We start from the raw sequence: 24,837 nt of genomic DNA, 5'->3' as shown, positions 1-24,837 counted from the left end.
TCACACCTCTTCTCTCTTCCTCTTTTCTCCTCCTCCTCCTCTTCTTCCTACCCTGTCTTCACTTCCCTTCTTCCTCCTCCTCTTCCTACCCTGTCTTCACTTCCCTTCTTCCTCCTCCTCTTCCTACCCTGTCTTCACTTCCCTTCTTCCTCCTCCTCTTCCTACCCTGTCTTCACTTCCCTTCTTCCTCCTCCTCTTCTTCTCTCTTCCCTCTCTTCTTCCGTTTACTCGACAGCTCCCTTTCCTCTCCTCTCTCCTCCTCTTCCTCCTCTCTCCTCCTCTTACTCTGCTTCCCCTCTCTTCCTCACCTCTCCTTCCCTCCCTCTTCCTCCTCTGTTCCCCCCCACCCTCCATACTCCTCTTCCTCAAATTTCCTCCACTTCTTCTTTTTCGTCTTTTCCTCCTCTCCTTCTCCACCTCCTCCTCCTCCATGATGCTGAGTTAACCACCGGCGGAGCTGCTCAGGGAGGGACGGCAATAAACTTCAGGAGGGAGGGAATAACCTACCAACGTGTGTGTGTGTGTGTGTGTGTGTGAGAGAGAGAGAGAGAGAGAGAGAGAGAGAGAGAGTAGGGTGGCAGAGGCAGTAGGCTAAATGAAGTCTCCCAATTAATTACTATAAAATATATCCTCGCGTGGCAGAAAGAACACAGCACAACACAACGAAACACAGCACAACACAACACAACCACAGATTACTATTATCCTTTGTGGTACATTAAATAAACAAAAAAACAAAAACAAGCGAGCAGGCACACAGCGAGATTAGGCTATTCGGCGTGATCGACAGGAGGAGGATGACACGAGCGTTGAACTTTATAACATGTAGCCGCTCTATTACACCCACGTTACACAGCTATGTCGCTAATACTTACTGATAGACCATTTAACATCACGGTCGTGGAGGGGGATGGAGCGAATGAAACAGATGAGAAGTGGAAAAAATGTGGTAAGTTATAGATATTTGAAAGACAGTTGTTCGTTCGAGTATGACCTGACTATGCGGTTTGATATAATTCTCTCTCTCTCTCTCTCTCTCTCTCTCTCTCTCTCTCTCTCTCTCTCATACACACTTCAGTAAAAGCCACACACATTCACCCCTATTATCAAACGTTCGGGGCTCTTGTAACAACGTTTTACAAGGCCAGAAGGAGCTACATCGGGTTGTCTGTTATAAGTGTTTTCCCGGAAGCCTCGCAAAACCACCGTCAGGCTCATGGAAAACCACCTTTGGAAACCTTGGCAACTTCCGCGAGAGCCTAAATATGTAAAATGCCTCAATTATCAAGTTTTCCATGTAGAGGTGTTTGCAGAGGCTACCAACCCAACTCGGAAGAAGCTCTAGCGAGGAAGGGGTCGAGACCATATTATAGTATCCAGCAGAAAGGGGACACTGTTTAAGGGAAGAGGAAGATGAAAGTTTTTGGGGAGATGCATGGTATGGCCGTAAGTAAGGCTTTTGAAGAGTTTGATAATGTGGACCTTCATCCTTTCACACCCACGAGCCAGAACGGACCTTTCCCTGCCACGCCTCATGACTCCCCCACACCCCAACCCCGGTCAGACCCACCCCATGGTACCCCGACAGCTGGCCACCCGGGATTAGCTACCTCGATTATAAAGAGGAATCTGCTCTTGAGGGGGAATGAATAGCTCTCTGGAGGGCGGGGAATGGAGGAGGGATGAGATACAGAAACCCTTCAAAATGTAAACACGGAAGACACATGATATAATTGGCTCTTTATGAGATCAAGCTCGTAAAATAAGGAAAAGAGGGAAGATGGAGAGGATATAATGTAACAACTCGAGGATTTCAAAGGGGGTAGGGGTGGGTGCTGGAAGACAGAAAACCCTCAAAATGTAAACGGTAGACACATGACATATAATTAACTCTTTATGAGATCAAGCTCGTAAAATAAGTAAAGCGGGAAGAAGGAGAGGGAATGACGTAATAACTCTAGTGTTTCAAAGGGGGTGAGGTGGGTGCCGAGATACAGAAAACCCTAAAAATGTAAACGGTAGACACAAGACATAATTAGCTCTTTATGAGATCAAGCTCTTAAAAAAAAGGAGAGGAAGAAGGATAAAGGGATAAATTACTCTCTAGGCCTATGGGAAGGGGGTATAGGAGACAGAAAACTCTCAAAATGTATTAAACGGTACCCATGATGTTTTTGATCTTTAAGAGGCTATCCACATTAAATAAAAGGAAGGAGAAGGAAGAAGGAGGGGAGGATAAATATATATCTCTTTGGGGAAGGACTGGGAGAAATAAAACCCTCAAAATGCACTAAACGGCAGACATAATGGCTTAGCTCTTTATGAGATCATGCTCGTAAAAAAAAATAATAATAAAAAAATAAAATAAAAAAGAGGAGGGGAGGAGGAGGAGGGAGGAGGAGGAATGAGGAGAGTGCAACAGATGGGGAGTAGGGGAGGGGAGAGGGGAGGTAAAACTCAAATATATGAAAGAGAAATGAAATAACAGCTCGAAAAATAAAAAAAGCACGGTAAAAAAATAAAGGGATACAGAGGGGGAGGAGGAAGAATGGGGAGAGAGCAACAGATGGGGGAGTAGGGGAGGGGAGAGGGGAGGAAAAACACAAATATATGAATGAGAAATTAAATAACAGCTCGAAAAATAAAACAAGCACGGTAAAAAAATAAAGGGAGAAAGAGGGGGAGGAGGAGGAATGGGGAGAGTGCAACAGATGGGGGAGTAGGGGAGGGGAGAGGGGAGAAAAAACTCAAATATATGAATGAGAAATTAAATAACAGCTCGAAAAATAAAACACGCACGGTAAAAAAAGAAAAGGAGAAAGAGGGGAGGAGGAATGGGAGAGTGCAACAGATGGGGAGAGGGAGGAAAACAAATATATGAATGAGAAATTAAATAACAGCTCGATAAATAAAACACGCACGGTAAAAAAGAAAAGGAGAAAGAGGGAGGAGGAGGAATGGGAGAGTGCAACAGATGGGGGAGTAGGGGAGGGGAGAGGGAGGAAAAACAAATATATGAATGAGAAATTAAATAACAGCTCGATAAATAAAACACGCACGGTAAAAAAAGAAAAGGAGAAAGAGGGGAGGAGGAGGAATGGGGAGAGTGCAACAGATGGGGGAGTAGGGGAGGGGAGAGGGGAGGAAAAACAAATATATGAATGAGAAATTAAATAACAGCTCGAAAAATAAAACACGCACGGTAAAAAAAGAAAAGGAGAAAGAGGGGAGGAGGAGGAATGGGGAGAGTGCAACAGATGGGGGAGTAGGGGAGGGGAGAGGGGAGGAAAAACAAATATATGAATGAGAAATTAAATAACAGCTCGATAAATAAAACACGCACGGTAAAAAAAGAAAAGGAGAAAGAGGGGAGGAGGAGGAATGGGGAGAGTGCAACAGATGGGGGAGTAGGGGAGGGGAGAGGGGAGAAAAAAACACAAATATATGAATGAGAAATTAAATAACAGCTTGAAAAATAAAACACGCACGGTAAAAAAATAAAGGGAGAAAGAGGGGAGGAGGATGAATGGTAAAACAGCAACACAAAAAAAAAAAAAAAAGAGAGGGAGGAGGAGGAGGAATGAGTAGGGAGGGAGAGGAGGAAAAACTCAAATATATGAATGAGAAATTATATAACAGCTCGAAAAATAAAACACTAAAAAAAAAAGGGGAGAAAGAGGGGGAGGAGGAGGAATGGGGAGAGTGCAACAGATGGGGAGTAGGGGAGGGGAGAGGGGAGGAAAAACACAAATATATGAATGAGAAATTAAATAACAGCTTCAAAAATAAAACACGCACGGTAAAAGAAAAAAAAAAGAGGAGGGGGAGGAGAGGGACGTTGAAGGAGCAACAGATGGGGGAGTAGGGGGGGAGGGGGGGGGAAGACCTCAATAAAGTGGATGAAAGTAATGACATAAGAGCCCTTAATGAGATCACGCACTTAAAATGAGGAAGGAGGGAGAGGAGAGGAGAGGAATGGAGAGCAACAGACGGGGGAGGAAGGGAGGGGAAGGGGGAGACACGCCTTAATAACGTGGATAAGTAATAACATATCTTAATGAGATTGCACACTTGGATAAAGGGAACAGGGAGGTGAAGACTGATGGGGGATGAGTAGGAGTGGGGAGGGGAGAGATGGGGAGTGATGGGAAGAGAGCAACAGACGGGGAGGAGGGGAGGGGAAGGGGGAGACACGCCTTAATAACGTGGATAAGTAATAACATAACAGCTCTTAATGAGATTACACACTTGGATAAAGGGAACAGGGAGGTGAGGAATGATGGGGGATGAGTAGGAGTGGGGAGGGGAGAGATGGAGAGTGATGGGAAGAGAGCAACAGACGGGGGAGGAAGGGAGGGGAAGGGGGACAAGCCTCAATAATGTAAATAAAAGTACTAATCACATACCGACTCTTAGGGCGGTATCTTCAGACGCCTTCACCTCTAACGCCTACTATTTCCAAAGGCCGCGAAGGAGATTAATCGAGTTCTCACGAGCGCGTTTAAACATTCATGGTACAGAAGAAGGGTCGAACTACCTACCACCAGGGTCTTAAATCTATACCCCTGGAAATGCCCATAACGCCCACGAAAGCCTTGTCGAATATGTGTGCTTGGGAGACGAAATGAGGTGAAGGAGAAGGAGGAAAAAGAGGAAAGGAATTTAAAAAGACAACTGGGAAGTGAAGGAAGATAGAGAAAGAGAGAGGGAGGAAGAGGGGTTTACAAAATGAACTGGGAGAAGATAGGGATTGAGAGAGAGGGTGAAGAAAGAGAAGGATTTAAAAGAGGATGGAGAGGTGAAGGCAAATGGGAATATAAGAATGAGGGAGATGAAGGAAGAGTAGAAGGGTCAAACTACCACCAGGGTCATAAATCTACCCCCGGAAATGCCCATAACGCCCACGAAAGCCAAATTTACCGTGTCGATGGGCCAAATTTGTGGCTTTACCGTGTACCAGCGAGACGAAATGTTTAACCCGTTAGCAGCGACGAGCCAAATTTGTGGCTTTACCGTGTAGCAGCGACGAGCCAAATTTGTGGCTTTACCGTGTACCAGCGACGGGCCAAATTTGTGGCTTTACCGTGTACCAGCGACGGGCCAAATTTGTGGCTTTACCGTGTACCAGCGATGGGCCAAATTTGTGGCTTTACCGTGTACCAGCGACGGGCCAAATTTGTGGCTTTACCGTGTACCAGCGATGGGCCAAATTTGTGGCTTTACCGTGTACCAGCGACGGGCCAAATTTGTGGCTTTACCGTGTACCAGCGACGGGCCAAATTTGTGGCTTTACCGTGTACCAGCGACGGGCCAAATTTGTGGCTTTACCAAAAATAAGCGACGGGCCAAATTACGGGCCAAATTTGTGGCTTTACCGTGTACCAGCGACGGGCCAAATTTCTGCCATGATATAAACCTCTCAAAATAGATGATGCATAAACTGATCACACATGCGTTGATATATATTATGAAATGGTTTGCGTGAGTGGTGATTCTTTCTCATTATTTTGCTTAGAGGGGCCTTTAACCTAACCTAACCTAACCTAACCTAAGAAACATGACCCCCGCAGCTACCGGGTTAAGATTATGAACCTTAATATTATAACGCACAAAAAAAATGAGGTGAAGGAGAAGAGGAAAGGAATTTAAAAAGACATCTGGGAAGTGAACGAAGATAGAGAAAGAGGGAGGAGACGGAGAGGGGTTTAAAAAATGAATTGGGAGGGAGGGGGAAGGAAGAGAGGGATTTAAAAGAGAATGGAGAGGTGAAGGAAAAAGGGGAATAAGAATGAAGGAGACGAAGGAAGAGAGGTTAAAAAGAAAGGGGAGGTGAAGGAAGATGGGGAATGAGGAGGAGGAGGAGGGAAAAGGAGGAGAGAGATTTAAAAAGGAATTGGGATATGAAGGAATATAGGGAAGGTGGAGGAGAGAGGAGGAGGAGGAGGAGGAGGAGAGGGAAGAAGGAGGAGAGGAAAGGAGGAGAGGGAAGGAGGAGGAGAGGGAAGGAGGAGAGGGAAGCAGGAGGAGAGGGAGGAGGAGAGGGAAGGAGATTTAAAAAGGAATTGGGATATGAAGGACGATAGGGAAGGTGGAGGAGAGAGGAGGAGGAGGAGGAGAGGGAAGAAGGAGAGGGAGGAGGAGGAGAGAGGGAAGGAGACAGTGCAACAGATGAGGAGGAAGAGGGGTAGAGAAAGGAGAAAATAAAACCTCAATAATGTGTTTAAAAGTAACGACATATCACTTCGAAATGAGATCACGCACTTAGAAAAAAAAGTGAGGTGAAGGAGGAGGAGGAGGAGGAGGGATGAAGAGAGGGCACTACAACAGCTGCGTACAAAATTATATCTGTAAAATGAGATTATGTATATACAGCTTCGCGGGTGACGGCTAGCAACAGGACACGAGGAGGAGGGGGAGGAGGAAGAGGAAGAGGAGGAGGACAGAGAGAGTGTGAGAGAGCAGGGAGTGGGCGCTAAACAACGAAGAGGGAAAAAGAGCAAGGGAGCCAGAGAGAGAGAGAGAGAGAGAGAGAGAGAGACTAGGATAAAAAAAAATGGGGGAACACGACAGCTCAAATAAAGAGAGAGAGAGAGAGAGAGAGAGAGAGAGAGAGAGAGAGAAATAACAGAATAACAGAGATTACCAGAGAAAGAATAACAGGAGAGAGAGAGAGAGAGAGAGAGAGAGAGAGAGAGAGACCCCTTCCCTATGGCCCGCACACACAGACGAGAGAAGTTGAAGACGGAAGAGAAGAGGGGAGGAAGGAAGGGATGGAGGGAGATACAGAGGGAAGGAAGGAGGCGGAAAGGGAGACAGAGGGGGAGGAGGGGAGAGAAGGGAAGAGAGAGCATTCTAAGAAGGGCTGAGGCGGGGTGACAAAGACGCCCCGACGACAAAGGGAAGGAAACGAGGGGAGAAAAATAGTGAGGGGAGCTGGGAGGGGAAGGGAGAGGGGAGACAGGATAGGGTCCGCACTCACAAACGCTTTCGGCGCTCGCAACATATATTTTCAAAGGTCACACAAAGAAGATTAGTCGGGTTCTCATAAGTCGTTGTTTTTTCACGTTCATGGTACAGAAGCCTCGTCAAACAAAGGAAGGAGAGAGAAGAAAGAACATAATGGAGGAAAGATAGATAGAGAGATAGAAAGAAGAAAAGAGAAGGAACGAGAGAAAGGGAAAAAGGAGGGAAGAACACCGTGAAGAAGAAAAGAAAGGCAGAGAGAAAGGGAAGAAAGGAAAGGAGAAAGGAAAAAAGGAGGATAGCTATCGATGGAAATACTACTGACACAACCTCTACGAAAGCCTTGTCAAATGTGGGTGTTTAAGTCCTGAAATGTTTGAAAATCTGCAATGTTTTGGTCATATTCTTAAATAAAAGGCGCCCAAGCAGACACATATTTGACAAGGCTTTCGTAGGAGTTTTGGGGTATTTCAGGTGTAGTTTTGTGAAGGGTTGTGGGTGTTTAAGTCCTGAAATGTTTGAAAATCTGCAATGTTTTGGTCATATTCTTAAATAAAAGGCGCCCAAGCAGACATACATATTTGACAAGGCTTTCGTAGGAGTTTGGGGGTATTCCAGGTGTAGTTTTGTGACCCTAGTGGTAGTTTGACTCTTTTGATGGGTGTGGGTGTTTAAGTCCTGAAATGTTTAAGAATCTGCAATGTTTAGGTCATATTCTTAAATAAAAGGAGCCCACGCAGACATACATATTTGACAAGGCTTTCGCAGGATTTTGGGGGCATTCCAGGTGTAGTTTTGTGACCCTAGTGGTAGTTTGACTCTTGAACCATGAACTTGCCTCATAAAACTACCAATAGAAATACTAACACAACCTCCACGAAAGTCTTATCAAATGTGGATGTGCAAGCCCCGAAGTGTTTGAGGAACGCTTCCCGGCCTGGTGGTAGCGGCGGCAGCGGTGGCGGGTCTGAAAACTCCCCTCCAGAGTTGCCAAATTATCGTACTCAAAACATCGCATTTATCAGTTCCAGGGCCCAAAACTTTCTTACCCACACAGATAACGAAATACCAGTTAAAGTTCTCGCTAAAAGCATTACTTATTGGCGTTTGTTTGCGATAGCTGTGACTCAGAAACCGGAAAATACGATGTACTGAATGTCTGAATACGGTAATTTGGTAACCCTGCTCCCCTCGTGCTGCCATGTGGCCGCCAGGCGTGGTGGTGGTGGTGGTGGCACTGTGCGAGGGAGGGGAGGACAGACGTTGCCAGCTGGTCACCCCGCCCCTGCCACCCCTCCTCGTGTTCTCGTTACCCTTTAGTTTGTCTCCTCCACTCATCTTAATGTTTCTCCTGAAGTTCCATGCTTTGTTTGTCCCTCGCCGTGTGTGTCGTGGTGCCGAGGGGAGGCGAGGCACAGGCGGCGGGTGACGTGAGGGCTCGGGTATTCTGACACTTACGCTTCTCACATCAACTATTTCGAAAAGCCAAAAAGGGGTTCTGATGCGCGTTTTTCTAGATTCATGGTACAGAGGAAGAGTCAGACTACCACCAGGGTCAGAAAACTACGCGAGGCACAGGCGGCGGGAGGCGGGAGGGCTCGGGTATTTTCAGACGCTTAGGCCTCTCACATCAACTATTTACAAAGGCCAAACAGGGGTTCTGATGTGCGTTTTCTAAATTCATGGTACAGAGGAAGAGTCAGACTACCACCAGGGTCAGAAAACTGGTACCCATGGAAATGCTCAAAACTCCTTGCCGCTATCAGATGTGTGAGCTTAAACGCCTAAATGTTTCAGAATATGACCCTTGGCATTGCCGGTTCCTCGACTTTGAAGGTTAGACGGCGGCAGAGAAAAGGGTGAACACGATTCTTCACAGCCTCCAAGGATATACATGTGTTGGCGGTAGTGCGTGTTCTAAGCGCTAATTGGTTCACGGATAGAGAAAGTCATATCCGTCAGGGTTACTTTAAAAACATACACAGATCATGAGCACAAACGAGACACATAGGAAACATGTTTGGGTGTATATGCGTGTGTGTGAATGTTGTACTGTGTAGGTAGCATTTATGTGTTGGTGCGTGTACTAAACAATCTGTAGAAGTGGACAACAGGAGGACATGGACGGACACTCAAAGATATACGAGTAACAAGAGACAAACATTGAAGACGCACTACCGCCAACACATGCAGACTGATAGATACGGTACGTGCGTAGTTGCATTTACAGATAAAGAGGAAAGCTCAGGAAGTCACAAATCATGTCAGTAGGAGTAGGTTCTGATATTCTTAGAGTATAATTTACAGCGGCGCGCCCACATTCCTTTTGGCACTTCCTCTCAGCTTGAAAATACATGGTGACCGCTGGCAATGAGAGGTTTGTGAAGACTAATTAGCTCTCATCGCCTCCTCCTCCTCCTCCTCCTCATTTGTGACCAGTCTGTCTCACGCAAACACCAGTGCCATGAGCCACGCCCAACGACACTTACCACCACTAACAACGACACCACCACTACTAACCTAACCACCACGACACCATCACCACCACGGTATGAACACCACAACCACTATCACTAACCTCGACACCACCACTCTACCACCAATACCACCACCATCACTAACCTCAGCACCACTACCACCACTAACATCACCAAAAACAACAACAACGAAGATGACAACAAGAGGAAAATACTGACACCAATTCGCTTCCCTATACCCCACACCCTCCCGGCGGCCTCCCAGACGGCGGGGCACACACGATCCCCTTCTGCAGCCGTCGGCGACACAACAGTTTGCAAAGGGAGAGACAGGCCTGACACACACACGTCTCGGCAAATACCAAAGCGGAGGGAGTCGAGGGAGCAATGGCTTTCTGTTAATACTGTTACTACTACTGATGATGATGATGATTATGATTTACTCTACTACCATTAATTCCACTGCATCAAAGAGGGAAGTCACTGTATAGTCTAGTCAACCTTTGTCCCTCCCCATACACCCCAATGGAACTCGGAAATGACTTTAATCCGCTCCCCCCTCGTGGATATACTGAACACACACACACACACACACACACACGGGGCCTCTTCAAAGGTTTATTATAGTAGGCTAGACCCATGCGACGTCCTGTATACATGAACTTCTCACACACACACACACACACACACACACACACACTTTTCGAAACGTTCATCACTATAGCCTATTATTTCTCTGCTCTTTTGTTACTTTGTCAGGTTGAATGAATATAACTACTGCAGGAAACTTAAGTCTATTTAAATATGTACTTTTTTTTTGTTTGAGGGCTTTCTTTTTTGTGTTGCTTCTTTGTTTTTGTCATTGTTGTTCTTTGTGGGGTTTTGTTCTCAGTCCGGGTAATTGTTTTCTTACGTTTCTTTTTGTTGTTGTTGTTGTTTTTTCTTGCAGGCTTTGCGACTTGATTCCTTCGTTTTTTGTTTATTTTTTTGTTTTTGTTTTTTGTTCCTTGCCAGCTTTTTTTCTCCTCCCGGGCTTTTTTTTTTTCTTACTTGTTTCCTTAAGGGCTTTTTTTTAACTTGTTTCCTCTCTCTCTCTCTCTCTCTCTCTCTCTCTCTCTCTCTCTCTCTCTCTCTCTCTCTCTCTCTCTCTGTTGTTCTCTTTTATTCCCTTTTATCCTCTTATTTTCTGTTATTCTCTCATTCTCTTATTCCCTTTAACTCTCTCTCTCTCTCTCTCTCTCTCTCTCTCTCTCTCTCTCTCTCTCTCTCTCTTCGTCAACGGCTCCATCGGTCTGAAGGGGTCCCGCTTCCTGTTTCTGCCTCCCTCCCTCCTTCCCTCCCTCCCTTCCTCTCCTTCCTCAGCCACTGTCTTCCTCCTCCCCTCTGATTTTTTTTCCTTCCTTCCCTTTCCTTTCTTTCCTCCTCCCTTTCTTCATTTTTTTCCATTCCTCCCTTTCTATCCTTCTATCTGTCCCTCCTTCCTTTCATTTCCTTGTCTTTCTTCTTTCTTTCCTTCTTTTCCTTTTCTTTCTTCATTTTTTTCCATTCCTCCCTTTCTATCCTTCCATCTGTCCCTCCTTCCTTTCATTTCCTTGTCTTTCTTCTTTCTTTCCTTCTTTTCCTTTTCTTTCTTCATTTTTTTCCATTCCTCCCTTTCTATCTTTCTATCTGTCCCTCCTTCCTTTCATTTCCTTGTCTTTCTTCTTTCTTTCCTTCTCCAATGTGTTCTTCCTTCTTTCCTATCACTCCCTTCTTCCCTTTCTTCATTCTTTCCCTCCCTCCCCCTCCATTCTTCCTTCTATTTATCCATCTTTCCTTCTCCATTATTTTCTTCCCTTCCTCCCTCCTCCCTTCCCCTCCCGTTCTCCTCCACATTTTATCTCCCTCCTCCTTCCTCCCGCTGCCATTTTCACCTCTCCTGTCTTCCCCTCCCTCCCTCCTCTCGCTATTTCCTCCATTTCTCCACCATTATTTCTCTCCTTTCCTCTCCCCCCCTTCCCTCTCTCTTCCCTTCCTCTCCCACCTTTCCTATTCCTCTATTTCATCATTATTTCCCTCCTACACTCATTTATATTATCGTTATCAAAATTTCTTTAAGTGCAAAGGACGGAAAGGAATGCAGATGAAAGAAGAGGAAAGGAAAGAAGAAGTTGAGTGAGAAAAAGGTAAGTGAAGGGAGGAGAGAGAGAGAGAGGAAGGGAGGGGAAGGAAGGGGTGGAGGGAAGAGGATTAGAGAGAGGAGGAACATAAATAAAGAAGTGTAGAAAGGAAAGCAGATGAAAGAAGAGGAAAGGAGAGACGAAATAAATTAAGAAAAAGCTAAGTGAAGAGAGGGGAGGGAGAGAGGGGAAGGAAGGGAGGGAAGAGGAGAAGAGAGACAGGTGGAACATAAATTTAGAGTGTAGAAAGGATGTTTACGGAAAGAACGAGAAAGGGAAAGGGGGAGAGGATAGGAGAGGAGAGAAAAGGTCCAACATAACACAGGTGACATACAGGTAAGGTACACGTAACCAGGTGTGTGTGTGTGTGTGTGTGTGTGTGTGTGTGTGTGTGTGTGTGTGTGTGTGTGTGTGTGTGCATCGACACCTGCCACTCAGCCGTCAGCCATTAATCAAGCCTGGCTGAATTACCTGCCCGCCGGAATACTGTTGTGGCTGCCCTGCTAACCGACACCTACTGATTCCCTCCACTGATTGCCGCTAATGATGTATACACCTGCCCCACAACACCTGGGCTCGTGGCGGACAGGTAATCGTGTATGAACCTGAAAAACACCTGCATTAGTGATGGGTACCGTAACCTTCTTGTCACACCTGTTCAGTTCACCGACACCCATCGATTCTCCCCATCTATCGCCATGTATACACCTGCCCCACAACACCTGGGCTCGTGGCGGACAGGTAATCGTGTATGAACCTGAAAAACACCTGCATTAGTGATGGGTACCGTAACCTTCCTGTCACACCTGTTCAGTTCACGGACACACTGATTCACCCCACCAAGGCACCTGTTAATGATGTATACACCTGCACACTAACACCTGGGTTCGTATATATGCTTCACCTTTCCCTGCCTTCTTTCCTTAACTCTCTCTCTCTCTCTCTCTCTCTCTCTCTCTCTCTCTCTCTCTCTCTCTCTCTCTCTCTCTCTCTCTCTCTCTCTCTCCTCCTTTCTTCCTCCTCTCCTTTCCTTCCTCTCTCTCTCTCTCTCTCTGTCCTTCCTCTCTCTCTCCTCTCTCTCTCTCTCTTTCCTCCTCTTCCTCTCTCTCTCCTCCTCTCCTCTCCCTCCTCTCCTTTCTCTCTCTCTCTCTCTCTCTCTCTCTCTCTCTCTCTCTCTCTCTCTCTCTCTCTCTCTCTCTCCTACCTTCCTATCCCCTCCTTTATAGTGGTGGGTGGCCTAACCCTTCTCTTACATCTAATTCAGTTCACCGACACCCACTGACTCACTCCACCAATTCCTACTAATGATGTATACACCTGGGCAACACCTGGGCTCGTGGCGGACAGGTAATCGTGTAAACACCTGATGAACACCTGGGCACGTGGGGGGTATAGCCTAATATTTCTCCTACACCTGTTCTGCTCACCGCCATACACTGATTTCCCGAACATACCATCGGTCGGGGACTTCATGCAAAACCAGGGAGACAGAGCTATTGCAGACTTCTTATGTTCTTATATACACGCGTACGTCACCTTCAGAAATAAACTGCCCACTCTTTAACATTTCGACACCCTAGCACACCCAAACCCACGCTTGACAAGGCTTACGTAGGAGCTGTGGGCGTTTCTCTGGGTAGTTTTGTGACCCTGGTGATAGTTTGACGAAGCTTCTGTATTGTTGAAGTGAAAAAATTACTCGTGAGACCCCGATTAAGCTTCTTTGTGGACTTTGAAAATAGTGATGTGAAAGTCGATAGCGTCTGAGATTTCTTTTTTTTTTTACAACAAAGGAGACAGCTCAAAACACACTTATTTTTCTTCTTCCCCAAACATAACCACACTCTTTAAACCTATCTAACACACCCAGCTGAGCTCAACGGCACAAAAAAAGTAAACAATAAAAAAAAAAAGCCCGCTACTCGCTGCTCCCAAAAAGAATCCAAAGAGGTGGCCGAAAGAGAGGTCAAAAATACCGGCCTATGTTTTTTTTTTCATACTTTATGGGAAATCGAAAACAAACTCCAGCACCGCATTTTTTTTTTTTTTTTTTTTTTTTACAGCAGAGGAGTCCGTTCAAGGGCATAAAAAAAGGTAACAAATGTGAATAAAAAAGCCCGCTACTCACTGCTCCTATAAAGAGTTAGAGGAGTGGCCGAAATAAAGGTCAATATAACTCCGTTCCATTTGTATTCCGACGCCGCTACTGAGTGATGGTTCGCCTCTGAGGACACACACACACACACACACACACACACACACACACACACTGACAAATTGACCCAGTATTTGTCTTCGCTCCTGTCCTGTTGGCTCCACTACGCGCTGTGCCAACTCCATCTTGCCTCGACGTCGCTACATTACTCAACAACAGCCTGTCACTACTACTACTACTTCTACTACTACTACTACTACTATAATGCTGCTCCTCCTGCTTGCTATCCTTTCCAATAGGAGGAGTAAGTAGCGGGCTTTTTTTTTTCATTATTGTTTTCTTTTTTTACGCCCTTGCACTGTCTCCTCTGCTGTAAAAAAAAAAAAAAATACAAGCGACTGCCCTCTACAACTACTACAAACCCATGGAAATACTAACACAGCCCCTACGAAAGCCTTGTCAAATCTGTGAGCTTGGGCGCCGAAATGAGTGAGTATGACCCCTCGTATTCAGACGCTTTCGGTGTTTTTCACGTTCATGGTGCAGAAGAAGCCTTGCCAAACTACCACCAGGCTCATAAAACTACCCCTGGAAATACTAACACAACAACCTCTATGAAAGCCTTATCCAATATGGGTGTTGGCTCCGATATGTTTGAGAATGTGGGCGTTTCATCTCGGTATAAATAATAACACAACAACCTCTATGAAAGCCTTATCCAATATGGGTGTTGGCTCCGATATGTTTGAGAATGTGGGCGTTTGATCTCGGTTATTTGTTTGAGAATGGCGTTTCATCTCGGTAGAGAATGTGGGCGTTTGATCTGATATGCTTGAGAATGTGGGCGTTTGATCTCGGTATGAGGTCCAACATCTAAGCCAACATCAACACGGGACACTGACGGGCAAGCCTTCCCTGTGGTGGTATGGAGAAATGGCTGCGGCGTCTCCCTCTTCAGATCAGTGGCTTTCCTTGCCTCTATGATATGGGGTCTCTGGTTGTCTTTGGCACGGAGCAACGACGGGCCATGAGAGTGAATGACGGACACGCAGGAAGGAAGACGGCTCAGTGGTGTCAGGGTACAAAAGGACGGGATGTGGCGCCACTCTAGATGTCGACGCCATGATGAAGAGAGGAACAGAGACAGACAGACAGACAGCCATAGACAGACACAGACAAACACACTGAGATCTAAATATATAATGAAAGAATGAAAAAAAAAAAAAGAGCAGCTGACTTAGAAAATAAAATAGCATACCCTCATATTTGGAGAGAGAGAGAGAGAGAGAGAACCCTCACACCAAATATTTCCCAAGGACACGAAGCATGTTTACTGATACACGACTCTTCACTTCATATATAACTTTTCACGTAGCTTAACGCAGATAGGGACAAACTACACTGAACACTCTCATATGACAGCTTACGATCATGGTGGGCAAGATAGATAAAGACATACAGGTTCATTCGTATTCGTATTATTTATGGATCAAAGTGTTCCTATTTCAATTCTGTATTCGAATACTTGGGCAAAGTTTTCGTGTTCGCCGAATAATCTGACGACTACCCATCACAGGTATTCATCCATTTGACTTTTAACCAGTTGGAACGCACAGAACTATTACAATATGCTAGGGAATGTGGTTTAGCAAAGGCTTTACTATGAAATGTAATGTCCCGGTGCGGAGTGCTGACGTGAGTGGCTGTGCTCTCAGCCACAGATGATCTGCTGTGGTCAGGCTTGGCGCCGTGCTCCGACACTAAAGGCTGACACCATTCATGACTCATTGCTCTTTAAATCATTTCACAAATTGTATACCTTTAGTAAGCCCCATGCTGAGTTAGTACAGTATTACTAGAAGTAATTTATTAACGAAAAATACACAAGAACACATCCATGAATACTTTCATGAAGTATTCGAATTAGTACTCTAACTCTTGTATTGACTCTATTCCAAATATATATATAGATATATATATATATATATATATATATATATATATATATATATATATATATATATATATATATATATATATATATATATATATATATAAGCTGCACAGCTTGTCGACAGCTAAATGGAATGGAAAGATATATGGGGCTGGGGTTCTCTCTCTCTCTCTCTCTCTCTCTCTCTCTCTCTCTCTCTCTCTCTCTCTCTCTCTCTCTCTCTCTGTATCCTGAGCGCCAAGGAACAGGATCGTCCGGGCAATTAGAGGGGAGCCTCGGGACAGGCCGCGCCCGTCCACGCCATCCTGCTGTGGTGCACTGCGGCCACAGGAGGGCACACCGAACGCATACCTGGAGGCATAGAGATACAGGCCGCGTGCGTGCTGTCCTCCGAAGTGCGCCTGCCTCGCCTACACGGAGATCACGATGACAGAGCAGTAAAGATTCACTCTGGACAATGGCTGCACGGTGAATACGCAACGGGAAAAAAAAGCGAAGATCACCATCCTGATGAGCAGAAAAAGTGTCATGTATTTCCGTGGGAGGCCACACACACACACACACACACACACACACACACCAAGCCCTCCCCTCCTTGGACGCCACGCAGCCTTTGAAACACGGAACACGTCCAACAATCATCAGGTTCGACAGACGACAACAATCACGCGCTGAAGGTCATGCTCGGTGTAATAAATGTGTGGCGTGACCCGCGGTGCTCTTTCCCTGTTTCTCAGTGGCTGAACCCGCGCTTCTCCCCATGCATTGAGATTCAGAGCCATGCCGTTAGCTGTCCGGGCGTTTCATGCATCAGTGGCCACGCTCATACATGCACAGTCCAGACTCATCCTGTATGCATTTCTACCTCACCTCAAGCAATATGAATGTACCTTGAGTGTCATTAGGGTTACTATATTTTGACGCGTAAATTGTTGGTAAGTGTTAGATGTGAAAGAGATGAGGTCAAGACTAGTAGTAAGTTCATTGTCCCAGTTACAATCCTTAACTTCTCTTACGTATTAAAACCTAACACACGTAAGATGAACAAAAGTGCGTTTCAAGGATGGACTCTGCTGGGTGATGATGGCGGTGAGAAGAGAGACAGGAAGAGACTTGGGGAGCAGCCGCGTCTGATGGCTTGCCGCCCGCCCGGCCAGGGGGTGAACCTTTCTGCCCTCCCTCCTACCCCCCTTCCTTTGTTGACCTGGCCAGATGGGCGGGGTGGGGTGGGGTAGGGGGCAGAAGAGGATGGGGAAGGGTGGGGGGAGGGGCAGATGAGGGCGTGTGGGGGCGGGGGGCATTACAAAGGGTTCATGTGAGTCAGTGCAGAGCAGCAATGCCTCCACGGAAGACAGAAGGTTAGCTCCGATGTCCTCACAAATCCTGCATCCTGCCCATGGAGGTAGAATTGGTGGAGTCGACATGGCCCGCTAATCCCATTCATTGAGGTGAAGCCGACGAACTGTCAAATTTACGGTCAAAAGATGGGGGTGGGCGAGCCTGGCCGAGCCCATTAAGAGGGAGCCTGACCTGACAACACCTGACACCTGGCCGTAAAAATGACAGCTCGGGCGGATTCACTCAATTGGGCTGATGCCGACTCCACCAATTCTACCTCCATGCTCCTGCCACCCTCTCCACACCCCCTCCCTCCCCTCCCTCTCAGTTTACAAAGGCGGCCGTCGACCAAATGTTAACTAATCACATAACCTTGATTTGAGCTGCTGGTCTTTGGGAGGCATAACGATTAACCCGGTAGCAGCGACGGGCCAAATTTTTGTAATGATAAAGACCCCCCAAAATAGATGATGCATAAACTGATCACAAATGCGTTGATATATATTATGAAATGGTGTGTGTGTGATGATTTTTTTCTCATTAATTCGCTTTGAGGGGCCTTTAATTAAGAAACATGATCCCCGCAGCTACCGGGTTAAGGTTAAGAAGCGGACTTGGGCAGGTCACATCAAGCGCAGAACTGATAACAGATTGACAGCAAAGGTAAAAGATGAGCAACCCAGTAATTGAGTAAGTCAGGGCCCATAAAGAACCGGGCCAGGATGAATACACTAACATCAGATAGCGAGAAGTGGACATTATAGAAAAGTAGTAGAGGAGGGATTAAGGAAAGTGGAAAGTTAGCGAGAAGTGGATTATTATGGAAAAGTAGGGAAGGAGGGATTAAGGAAAGTGTAAAGTTAGCGACAAGTGGATTATTATGGAAAAGTAGGGAAGGAGGGATTAAGGAAAGTGTAAAGTTAGCGAGAAGTGGATTATTATGGAAAAGTAGTAGAGGAGGGATTAAGGAAAGTGTAAAGTTAGCGAGAAGTGGATTATTATGGAAAAGTAGTAGAGGAGGGATTAAGGAAAGTGTAAAGTTAGCGAGAAGTGGATTATTATGGAAAAGTAGGGAAGGAGGGATTAAGGAAAGTGTAAAGTTAGCGAGAAGTGGATTATTATGGAAAAGTAGGGAAGGAGGGATTAAGGAAAGTGGAAAGTGAAAGTGGATGAAGGAAAAGCAAAGTAACAATGACAAATGATGCTGATGAACGGCAGAGGTAATCGAGATAGTAACATACAGGAAATCACAATCAAATAAAACCTGAGTTACATTACCTTGCCTGTCTTTGCAGTGGAATAATCAGAGATAAACAAAAACAAATAAACGCTGAATTCTGCTTTAAAACCTAAACATGAGACAAAAGATTTAAGATTTGACGCACATCTGTTAAGTATCACCGCGCTGGACGGTCTTCAGGCTCGGGACAGGAAGGATCGGATGCTTTCTTAGGGCCGCTTTCACAGTCGTTTTGTTTGTTTTGATCGTTACCAATGGCTGTTATCGCCGCTATGGTATTTCCACGTAAAACTGGCCGATGGGGTAGTGGCGGCTGCGGGGTTAGCCTAGCCCCGCACCTTACCACACACTCTCAACACCTCTCGCCTCCTCTGCAGCCGCCACTACCCCATAGGCCAGTTTCACGTGGAAAACTATAGCGTCGATCGCCGTCATTGGTCTGCTGTTGTTTGTTCTTCCTTTGTGTTCCTTTGTGTAACGATCAAAACAAAGTGACTGTGAAAGCGGCCTTTAATGATGATGTACTCAGAGATAACCGAAAACAAATACCCGCTGGATTCTACCTTAGAGATGACACAGAGGATTTAAGATTCTAGGTATCATTTGACACACATCTGTTGAGTCTCGCAGCGGTGGACGGTCAAAAGGCTCGGGACCGGATGCTCTCTAATGATGGCGACGCGACCTGACCCTGAATATGACCCGCTCTTCCGCCGCCCCGTGATGACCACCCTTGAGAGATGACCCAACCAGCACCTTCTTCTTCTTCTTTTGACCTGTAACGCTTTGTATCGCTTCTTTGGTCCTTCTCTCGTTCTTCCCTTCTTATTCCATCACCCCAAACTTCCACCCTCCCTTACCCCCCTCCGACGCAGACCCCTTCTCCTACCTCCAGCTTCCACCCCCAACCCCCTTAAACCCCAACAGCCATATCCCTCTCACCAGTCACCACTCTCCTTTACCATCCCCTAGACGCATCCAACCTCCCCTTCAACCTCCGACTTCCACCTCCAGTCCCCCTCAAACCCCAGCAGCCACATCCTCTCACCAGTCACCACTCTCCCTTATCATCCCCCCGACGCAGCCCCCTCCCCTTCAACCTCCGACTTCCACCTCCAGTCCCCTCAAATCCCCAGCAGCCAAGCCCTCTCATATCATCCCCCCGACGCAGCCCCCTCCCCTTCTACCTCCGACTTCCACCTCCAGTCCCCTCAAATCCCCAGCAGCCAAGCCCTCTCATATCATCCCCTCGACGCAGCCCCCCTCCCCTTCAACCTCCGACTTCCACCTCCAGTCCCCTCAAAACCCCGAAGCAACGCAACACTCCAGCCTCAACACAGTTTTTCACTATACTGAATTCTATGGCTCTGCGTCTGACCCTCCTGAGCCTCCGATGCGTTCAAGGGGGGCTATTTGAACATGCTTTATCTATGTGTTCTTTTTATGTGGTATTTATCATATCATATATTATTTTCTCTTCTTTTGTTACTCTCTCTCTCTCTCTCTCTCTCTCTCTCTCTCTCTCTCTCTCTCTCTCTCTCTCTCTCTCTCTCTCTCTCTCTCTCGTGCCGACATCACCCCAACTCACCTTTTTTCACAACTAACCAAAAGTAAACAAAAAAACAAACCTATACTCTCTCTCTCTCTCTCTCTCTCTCTCTCTCTCTCTCTCTCTCTCTCTCTCTCTCTCTCGTGCCGCCATCACCCCAACTCACCTTTTTCACAACTAACGCAAAAGTAAACAAAAAAACAAACCAACATACGCGTGCTGATAATACAGAATAGACTTGACACTTCCATTTCCCCAAACTTTCACCGCCCCTTTTATTTTTCTTTCTTTCTGAACTAATTACCCTCAGGTGTCGGGCTGCTGGGTGTCAGGTGAGGGCCGCAAGGGCATTATAAGAGAAAAACGGCAACCAACTACTGTACCACCCAACCAAGAGGAAAAACCGGGACTACCAACCCTTCCACCACGAGCACTCTTTTCACCGCCATACATAGGACTACCAACCCTTCCACCAGCACTCTTCACACCCATATATATGACTACCAACCCTTCCACCATGCACTCTTTTCACAGCCATACATAGGACTACCAACCCTTCCACCATGCACTCTTTTCACAGCCATACATAGGACTACCAACCCTTCCACCATGCACTCTTTTCACAGCCATACATAGGACTACCAACCCTTCCACCATGCACTCTTTTCACAGCCATACATAGATCGGCGTTGCCAGACGCTTCCAGGCTTCCACGGTCCAGCGTTGCCAAATTATCGAACTCAGCGCATTGCATATTTGTAGTTTCTGACCGATAACTATAGCAAAAATGAACGAAAAGCATCAATATTTAACAGTTTTAACGCTAACTTTAATTTCCTATCGTTATTTGTGTGGTTACGACAGTCCTCGAGCCTAAAAATGATAAATACAATGTTCAGTGTACGACAATTTGGCAACGTTGCAAGTTCCATCTCTCACATCAACTATTTTCAAAGGCCAAACGGGAGATCAGTCGGGTTCTAATGAGGGTTTGCCAGGTTCATGGTACAGAAAAAGGGTCACACTACCACCAGGATCATAAAGCTACCCCTGGAAATGCTCAACACTCCTACGAAAGCTTAGTAAATTATGTGTGTTTGGGCGGGGAAAGAATATGGGCTGTATTTTAAGACACCATTGCTTCTCACATCAACTATTTCTAAAGGTCAAAGAGGGGATTAATCGGGTTTTCATGAGTGTTTTTCAAGGTTCATGGCACAGAAGAAGGCTCAAACTACCACCAGGGTCATAAAACTACCTCTGGAAAGGCCTACAGCTCCTACGAAAGCCATGTCAAATATGTGAACTTGGGCGACGAAATGTTTTAAAATACGACCCTATGACCCACAGCCTACTATATCTATGCTGCCATACCACCACCACCACTACCATCCTATACCCTACCATACCCAATCGATTACAACAACCTCCACCACTATACAGCAAGCGTCCCCACTACACACACACACACTTCCACAGCCCTCCACATCACTAAACTCCCCCTCCACCACCACCACCACCGCCACACAAAGCCATACATCACCCATCCATTCCACCCTATCACCCCCTACAATCACCCCCTACAATATAACGTACACATACATACCTTGCCTTTCCTTTTTTGTCCCTTCTCTCCTCTCTACTAATGACCAGGGTGAAAAATTAAGTTAAAAATAAGGAGGAAAAATGGAACTGCTCACTCAACTCTATACACGACAAAAATCCCGTTGTGTGTGTGTGTGCGTGTGTGTGTGTGTGTGTGTGTGTCGTGGGGTTCGTGCCTTCCTCCTCCTCCTCCTCCTCCTCCTCCAGCAAAAAACAGAGAGAGAGAGAGAGAGAGAGAGAGAGAGAGAGAGAGAGAGAGAGAGAGATGCCACTCTACGCCCCGCTCCCCGTTTTCTTTGCTGTTTATATTCTTCGCCGCGCGTGACTCAGCGGGCGAGATGGGACTCAAGGCGCGACACACACACACACACTTCCACTTCACAGGGAGGATTTATATTATACAGAACTTTGATGCCACTCTTGCTGCAATAAGAGAGAGAGAGAGAGAGAGAGAGAGAGAGAGAGAGAGAAGCCTCACACCTAATAGTTCCAAAGGCCACAAGAGTTTAATCGTTCTCTCGAGTGTTTTTGTGTTCATGGTACATAAGCCTTGCCATACTATCACTAGGCTCATAAAACTACCCATGGAAATACTAACACCACAGCCTCTACGGAAGCCTTACCAAATATGCGTGTGAGCCTTGAAATGTTTGAGAATAGGAGCATTTAGACCATTAATGCCAATGTCTTCTTTGCAAGGGAATAAAGAAAAAAAAAGGAGAATTTGGTTCCTACGAGTTTTTTCGGGCTCACGGTGTAGAAGCCTGGTCATGCTATCACTACGCTCAAAACTACCCACGGAAATACGAACACCACAACCTCTACGAAAGCCTCATACCGCTACCCATGGCAATACTAACATCACAACCTCTACGAAAACCTTATAACACTACCCATGGCAATACTAACATCACAACCTCTACGAAAACCTTATAACACTACCCACGGAAATACGAACACCACAACCTCTACGAAAGCCTCATACCACTACCCATGGCAATACTAACATCACAACCTCTACGAAAACCTCATACCACTACCCATGGCAATACTAACATCACAACCTCTACGAAAACCTTATAACACTACCCACGGAAATACGAACACCACAACCTCTACGAAAGCCTCATACCACTACCCATGGCAATACTAACACCACAACCTCTACGAAAACCTCACACCACTACCCATGGCAATACTAACATCACAACCTCTACGAAAACCTTATAACACTACCCACGGAAATACGAACACCACAACCTCTACGAAAGCCTCATACCACTACCCATGGCGATACTAACATCACAACCTCTACGAAAGCCTTATAACACTACCCACGGAAATACGAACACCACAACCTCTACGAAAGCCTCACACCACTACCCATGGCAATACTAACATCACAACCTCTACGAAAACCTTATAACACTACCCACGGAAATACGAACACCACAACCTCTACGAAAACCTCACACCACTACCCATGGCAATACTAACATCACAACCTCTACGAAAACCTTATAACACTACCCACGGAAATACGAACACCACAACCTCTACGAAAGCCTCATACCACTACCCATGGCAATACTAACATCACAACCTCTACGAAAGCCTCATACCACTACCCATGGCAATACTAACATCACAACCTCTACGAAAACCTTATAACACTACCCACGGAAATACGAACACCACAACCTCTACGAAAACCTTATAACACTACCCACGGAAATACGAACACCACAACCTCTACGAAAACCTTATAACACTACCCACGGAAATACGAACACCACAACCTCTACGAAAGCCTCATACCACTACCCATGGCAATACTAACATCACAACTTCTACGAAAACCTTAAAACACTACCCACGGAAATACGAACACCACAACCTCTACGAAAGCCTCATACCACTACCCATGGCGATACTAACATCACAACCTCTACGAAAGCCTTACTAAATGTGGGTGGGTGAGCCCCGAAACGTAAGACAATAGGAAGAGAGCGTAAGAGGCACATTTTTGAGGGACTCGTGTATGAGCGACAATGTTCGTAGCAATAAAAAAAATATACAACCTCGTTTTTTGGGTGGGGAAGAGGCTCGGGTGGTGTTCTCTCCCTGTAATATAAAAATGTGACCAGTCCGCTCCATTAAAAGAGGAAATCCTTTTAAACTCCTGAGTGCACTTTGCAAAATGAATAGCTACCTCTCTCTCTCTCTCTCTCTCTCTCTCTCTCTCTCTCTCTCTCTCTCTCTCTCTCTCTCTGTCTGTCTGTCTGTCTGTCTGTCTGTCTGTCTGTCTGTCTGTCTGTCTCTGTCTCTCTCTCCATGACATTCTCGAGTCGCTTGTCAAAGAGTATATTTATGATACCGTATCTTTTTTTATTAAGTGACGCACATTCCCCTCTGCCACGACACTGCTTGGGCAACTTTTTCATAGGCTCGGGGCCATCAACCCGAAACCTCCAGAGTTCGACTAAGGCCCACATTCACAACCATTTCAGGGCTCACACACCCACATTTGATAAGGCTTTCGTGGAGGTTGTTGTGAGTATTTCCGTGGGTAGTGTTATGAGCCTAGTGATAGTCTTTTTTTTAACAGCAGAGGAGTCAGTTCAAGGGCATAACAAAGGTAACAAATGTGAAAAAAAGCCCGCTACTCAAAGTCTGACAAGGCTTCTGCACCATGAACGTGAAAAACACTCGTGAGAACCTGAATGATCTCCTTCGTGGCCTTGGGAAATAGCTATTGTGACTTGTGAGGGCCGAGAGCGTCTGGGTATACGGGTGAGGTTGATATTGTCAGATGCTCCCGCCCCTCACACCAACTATTTCCAGAGGCCAAAAAGGAGGATAATCGAGTTTTAATGAGTGTTCTTTTTGGTTCACTGTACAGAAGAAGGGTCAGACTACCACCAGGGTCATAAAAGTACCCCTGGAAATGCCTTAAACTCCCGCGAAAGACTAGTAAATTACGTGTTCTTGGGCGCAGAAATGTTTAAAAATATGGCCCTCAGTACAGAAGAAGGCTCAGACTACCACCAGGGTCATAAAAGTACCCCTGGAAATGCCTTAAACTCCCACGAAAGACCAGTAAATTACGTGTTCTTGGGCGCATAAATGTTTAAAAATAGGGCCCTCAGTACAGAAGAAGGCTCAGACTACCACCAGGGTCATAAAAGTACCCCTGGAAATGCCTTAAACTCCCACGAAAGACTAGTAAATTACGTGTTCTTGGGCGCGGAAATGTTTAAAAATAGGGCCCTCAGTACAGAAGAAGGCTCAGACTACCACCAGGGTCATAAAAGTACCCCTGGAAATGCCCTAAACTCCCACGAAAGACTAGTAAATTACGTGTTCTTGGGCGCATAAATGTTTAAAAATAGGGCCC

The 24,837-nt window shown here is 46.0% G+C and overlaps 1 protein-coding gene and 1 long non-coding RNA gene across 7 annotated transcripts in view; both read right to left on the bottom strand.

Moving 5' to 3' along the window:
• The window catches only part of LOC127006263 (neurogenic protein big brain-like), a 126,088-nt gene that overhangs the window by 86,927 nt on the left and 14,324 nt on the right, over window positions 1-24,837 (bottom strand). The window lies entirely within an intron of this gene.
• Window positions 21,690-23,698, bottom strand: LOC127006266 (uncharacterized). 5 transcript variants are annotated; one of them, XR_007759360.1, is made up of 5 exons: window positions 23,338-23,698; window positions 22,909-23,141; window positions 22,615-22,712; window positions 22,407-22,516; window positions 21,690-22,308 (listed from the first exon to the last, which is right to left on the bottom strand). It is a non-coding gene; the product is annotated as an uncharacterized LOC127006266 (long non-coding RNA). The 5 variants fall into 5 exon arrangements; XR_007759361.1 differs by lacking the exon at window positions 23,338-23,698 and adding an exon at window positions 23,240-23,292 and having other exon boundaries at window positions 22,407-22,565; XR_007759359.1 differs by lacking the exon at window positions 23,338-23,698 and adding an exon at window positions 23,240-23,292.

Source organism: Eriocheir sinensis, chromosome 32 (assembly GCF_024679095.1).
Source record: "Eriocheir sinensis breed Jianghai 21 chromosome 32, ASM2467909v1, whole genome shotgun sequence".
NCBI classification, from domain to species: Eukaryota; Metazoa; Arthropoda; class Malacostraca; order Decapoda; family Varunidae; genus Eriocheir; species Eriocheir sinensis.
This window is presented reverse-complemented; position numbering and strand designations above follow the sequence as displayed.